Source organism: Tupaia chinensis, unplaced genomic scaffold (assembly GCF_000334495.1).
Source record: "Tupaia chinensis unplaced genomic scaffold, TupChi_1.0 Scaffold000144_1, whole genome shotgun sequence".
Lineage (NCBI taxonomy): Eukaryota > Metazoa > Chordata > Mammalia > Scandentia > Tupaiidae > Tupaia > Tupaia belangeri.
Genome location: NW_006159614.1, coordinates 241,755 through 247,089, shown reverse-complemented (window position 1 = coordinate 247,089; position 5,335 = coordinate 241,755).

Sequence of the window (5,335 nt, the reverse complement as noted above, 5' to 3'; positions counted from 1 at the left end):
CCCCCCAGGAAACCCCCCTGCTGCTGCTCTCCCTGCTGCGGTGAGGCGGGTCTGGGAATACCCCCCACACCAGCAGCTCGCGGGCGTCTGGCAGCCCCGTGTCCTGGCACTCAGCCTGGCCCCAGGATGCCCCAGGGCCAGCAGTGAGGAGTCCTTGCTCAGGCCCCGCGGTGCACGTGAGTGATCAAAGTGGCGTCCAGTCTGCCCACTACCCGCTCGCCCACGTTTTTTGTGAGAGTCCTCAGAAAGTTTATGGAAAGTGTGTTTATGAAAAAGCTGTGTGTGGGTTGGCAGCCCCGTGTCCTGGCACTCAGCCTGGCCCCAGGATGCCCCAGGGCCAGCAGTGAGGAGTCCTTGCTCAGGCCCCGCGGTGCACGTGAGTGATCAAAGTGGCGTCCAGTCTGCCCACTACCCGCTCGCCCACGTTTTTTGTGAGAGTCCTCAGAAAGTTTATGGAAAGTGTGTTTATGAAAAAGCTGTGTGTGGGTTTCAGATGTTTTCTGCACCGGAATAAGCTGAGGCTTTAGCTGTGCATCCCACGAGCTTTCTGAAGTGCCCTGCATGGTCACCTGCCCGCCTGCCCGCCCCACATCCGTCCTCTGTGCTGTGATCGCCGACACGTGACCAGGCGTCCCTCATGAGCAGGTTGCTGACAAGAATCCTGTGGCTCGGGCTGGACAGCAGGGTCGGGGTCAGGGAGAGAGTAGGCGTGAGTGTGTGTGGGCACGCTCTCGTGTGGACGCTGGCGTGGTTTCCTCCGTGGGCTGTGCACCCGTCTGTGAGCCTTCCCCGTGGACTCCACAGAGTTTGCCATGGAGCAGGTTCAGCATCTCATCAGAGCGTCCACTGGAGGCACAGAGGACACAGAAAAGGACACGGCTCACATTCTCTCCCAACGCAGGACGCCTCCAGCTGGCCCGAGAGCCCGTTGCTTCCCGTGCATCAGGGCTCCCTCCCTCCCTCTCTTCCTTCCTCCCTTCTTTCTTAACCCACCATCTGTCTTTTTCTCTCCCTTCCTCCCTCTCTCCTCCCCCTCTCTCCTCCCTCCCTCCCCCCCTTTTCTTCCCATAAGCAGAGAGGTAGGCAGAGACAGAAGGACAGAGACAGCAATCCCAGCCGTTTCTTGATGCTGCCGTCTACCGCCAGCCCCGGCCAGCCCCGGCCAGCCCCATCACGGCTGCATGTGTGACCCGGTACTCAGAGGCCACAGATGCAAACCCAGGACCCGCCACGTGGTGCAGCCTTGCAGAGGCGCCTCCTTTGGGCATCCGCCCTGAATTATTTTTCAGGAAAGGCGTATGCTCCAGAGGCCACCCAGAGGGCAGGAAGAGTCTGGTACTCATACTGGTCGCGGCATAAGGGGAAACGCAGGGGCTCCGTGGTCCAGGCAAGGGTACTGTCCTCCTCTCCCAGTGCTCTCTGGTGTGACAGCTGGCATGTGAGAAGAGGGAGCGAACCGGGACTTCTCAGGAGCAGGAAGCGTCACATTGCTGCGTGGGAGCCACGTCTGTGCCTGGGCGCTCTTCCCATGCCATGGCTGCCCTCCGGCCACAGTGATCTTGGACGGGCCTCCTAGCCTCCTTGCGCCCGAGTTCCTGCATCTAGAAAGAAGGGATCAGGCTGGCTTCGAAGCTCTTGCTGTGTAACAACAGTTACTTATCAGCTTTAGAGAAGTGTAACTTAATAGATGCCATTCCTAAGATGGTAACAAACTGTTTTAGAGCCCCTGCGTGTATTCAGGGAGGCACACTCTTCTCTGGAGGCCTGCCAGCAGACTGGGTAGTCCGGGCAGGGCGGCTCTCAGCCCTCTGCCAGCTACTGGGAAAGAACTGGGTGAGACAGGGTTCAGGAAGGCCAGCTTTATATGCTATTCTCCATGCTCCAGTTGTATTCTACATGTTTAAACAGTATGTGAAATTTTTAACTTGTATTCTAAGTGTTTAAATTGTATACTAAATGTTTAATTTGCATACTAAATGCTTACATTGCATACTAAGTGAAGGGCTTTTTGAGCCTTCCAGTGATAAGCCAGAGACAGTTTCTGCCTCTGGCAGGATGTTCTCAAGTGCCTTAAACAGCTGTCCCTGCTGAGACTCTGCGGGTATTTCAGCAAGCTTGTTCTTAGTCCTGTATGAAGAGTTCATAGATGAAGTTCTCTTAAAATGTTCTAAACTATGTGCCTCTGGACAAATCCTGTGTGTGTGTGTGTTGGGGGGGGAGCTGTCCTTTAATGCAGACTAAAACATCGCGGAGAAGATGGCGAGGAAGGGATTCTGAAAATAGGCACCATTTCAAAAGAAATAGGTTAGGGCTTCCTTGGGCCTCCCAGTCCCACAGATCCGAGGCCTTGGTTTCGCTCAGCACGCGCTTCCTCTGTAAGATGTCCCTTAATGAAGCGGAGCCTTCTCATCTCTGACAGCCGCCCGGATGGTGAGAACCACGTCTCCATTGCAGTGGAGACTTCCCGGCCACATGCGAGCTGGGCGTTCTGAGTTACGGTGAGCCACAGTTCGCCAGCTGGTGGGCCCCTCGGCCACCCGTTTCTCTTGACCTCACTGGCTCCATTTGCAAAATCCGATTAAGGGAGTGACCCCCCTCCAGGCTGTACAGCGCAGCCTTCGGTTAGTGCGTCACGGGGCTGTTCCCAAGATCCGACGAGGCGGCAGAGACGACCTCGCGGTGTTGGAGGAGAGGCCCACTGAGACCCATGGGTCGTCGTCTCTTCTTTACTGACGCCGTGTTGACCTTGCGTCGCGCAGCTGTGAGTGCTCCAGACTGAAAGCCTCTGTGGCCGTTAGGGACAGGAAAGCTGGCTGTCGGCCATCGATCTACTCAGAGATCGCGGCTTAGCAGGCGCGTGTCACCCCGTCAGCCACGCACCGCACACGGAGGGGCCAGCTCGGGTTTGTGAGCCCTGTGGGAACCCAAGCAAGGGCAGGCTGGCGCTGGACGTCGCAGGGCGCCATCCCTGCTGCAGATGGTGATTCCTTAGGAGGGCCCGGCTGGCTCCGTCGATGGAGCTGCTGTCACGGAACTCCACGGACCGGGCGGCTTCTAAGCGACATTTATTTCCCTCAGTTCTGGAGGCTAGCGGGCCCAAGAGGAGGCTGCCTGCGGAGCCAGTGTCTGTCCTCATGGGGCGGAATCGGTGCGGGCGCACTCGGGGGCTCTTGCGAGGTTTCAGCAGAGGGATTTTGCAGAGGCAGATACTCAGCTGACGGCCTCTTGCCCCTGTCTCCCCAAAGCCATGCCCTTGTCACATGCAAAACACACTCGTTCCATCCCAGTAGCCCCGAAAACCTTAACTCACTGTGATGTCAGCTTTCAAGTCTAAGTCAAGAGTCTCATCTACATGTCATCTAAGTCAGATGAGACAACGCATCATTTTTCTTTTATTTAGAGAGGCTTCTTTTTTCTTCTTCTTCTTCTTTTTTTTTTTTTGCTGTGCTTACACTTCCTGGAGAGACAGAGAGACAGAAAGCAAGAACTCAGCCCTCGGGGCGATGGCCATGCCACAGTCTCTGCACTCCCTTGTCAGGATTTTGGGCACACGTGCGCATGCTCCCAGCATGAATTTTACACGGTGCGTCTAGGACTCAAACTGCGGTCAACTGTGTGGGATTCCAACGGCGCAACCCTGACGCCATCCGCGGGTCTCCCGAAGGCGTGGTTTATCCTGAGGCAATGGCTGTCCAACTGGGATCCTGTGAAACTGAACAAGGTCTGTGCTTCCAGAACACTGGGCACAGCCGTAGGGTACACATTTCCATCCACAAGGAGAGAGCGGCAGGAAGAGGGCACCAAGCCGCCAGGAAGTCAGCGGGACAAGGGCACGACTCCTTCAGGCTCAGGAAGGCCTCCGACTCCACGTTCTCTGCCCCGGGCCCCCTAGGGTAGGGCCGAGTCCGTAAAGCTCAGGCAGTTGACACCCCTCAGCCCCACCTTGCCCCATGGCTTTGCTGTGCCTTTCCCAAGAAAGAGGATGAGAAAATGAGCAGGCGCAGGCCCTGACCCTGGTTACTCGTTGGCCAGAAGGACAAGGAGAACCCGACCAGGCTTCCTGTAGGCGCAGGTGCGAGCGTGGAGGACCACGTGTGGCGGCGTCCTTCCGAGTCGTAGCGCCTCCTCTGACTGTGGGATGTGGCCGCACGGCGTCCTGGGCTCTGACCGCTAAGTTAGCCCTCCTGGTGCTGCCGTGGGGCTCGCTACGGAGACCGGCAAGGGTACAGGCGTCTCCAGGACCTCTGTCCTCCCAACTCCCCGGACAAGCCTGCGGTCAGCCAGAGGTGGCCGCGCCTGCGAGAGGGTATGCCCACCCTGACCCGCGCCCTCTCCACCCGGGGGCGTCTTCCCTTGTGTCTGCTCCTGCCGCTCTGCATCCTCCGAGCAGTGACCCAAGGGCCGTGTTGTAGTCTCTGAGGGTTTGCAGTGAGTCAGAGCTGGACACCGGTAACGACCCCGTGGTAGCGAGCGTTAAGCCAGGTCATGTCTTATCCCCACATAAACCAACCGCACCTCGCAGCCCAGCTTGCTCAAGGCCAGCCCCCAAGGGCCGCTGTGAAATTTGCACTTTTCCTATTGAAAACTCAATTTAAGAAATTGACTTAGTAGGTAATTAGATATGAATACCATCGCTGTTGACAAGGGTGATGCTAATGGTTTTGAGTTAGGGGTATACCTAACAGCCTTTGGAACGATTGGACCTAAGTGGCTTCTCAGATACACAGATCAAGTCGCCCGCCGAGGACACTCAGGGAAAAGCAACAAAGCCGTCTTTATTCACTCGGCCTTTGAGCATGCATGCCTCTCTACCATTCCGTGTGATGACGCTGGGAGCACTGCACACGTGGAACACGTCTGCTGCCCACGGCGTGCACGGGAGGCTCAGGGGGGCGTGTGACTCGGCTGTGAGCACACAGCTGCGTGTTCCGTGGAGCACCATCGCTCAAGACATCTGGCAGGCTCCGCTTACTCCGTCGTGGGTGTTCGTCGGGTGTTTTCCTGAAGACAGAGTGAGCCTGTCACTTTAAGAAACTGACAGAATTAATTATCAGTAAGTTTCAAGTGAAAACTGAAGTGTTAAAAGCTAATCTCTACCATTCACAGCTTGACTCCCTAACTCTCAAAGGCTCTCCTCATGGGGTCGGTAGTGTGATAAACACGTTACCTTCGACATCGACATCGGTAAAAGAGATAATGGCGTGTAAAGATGGTTTTAGTTTTTTTTTTTTTTTTGAGAGTTTTTTTTCGCTATAGGGCGCGTGCGCTCGCCAGACAGACAGAGAGAGACATAGAGACAGAAAGCGAGAAATCACCCCCCAGGGGGGATGGTCAC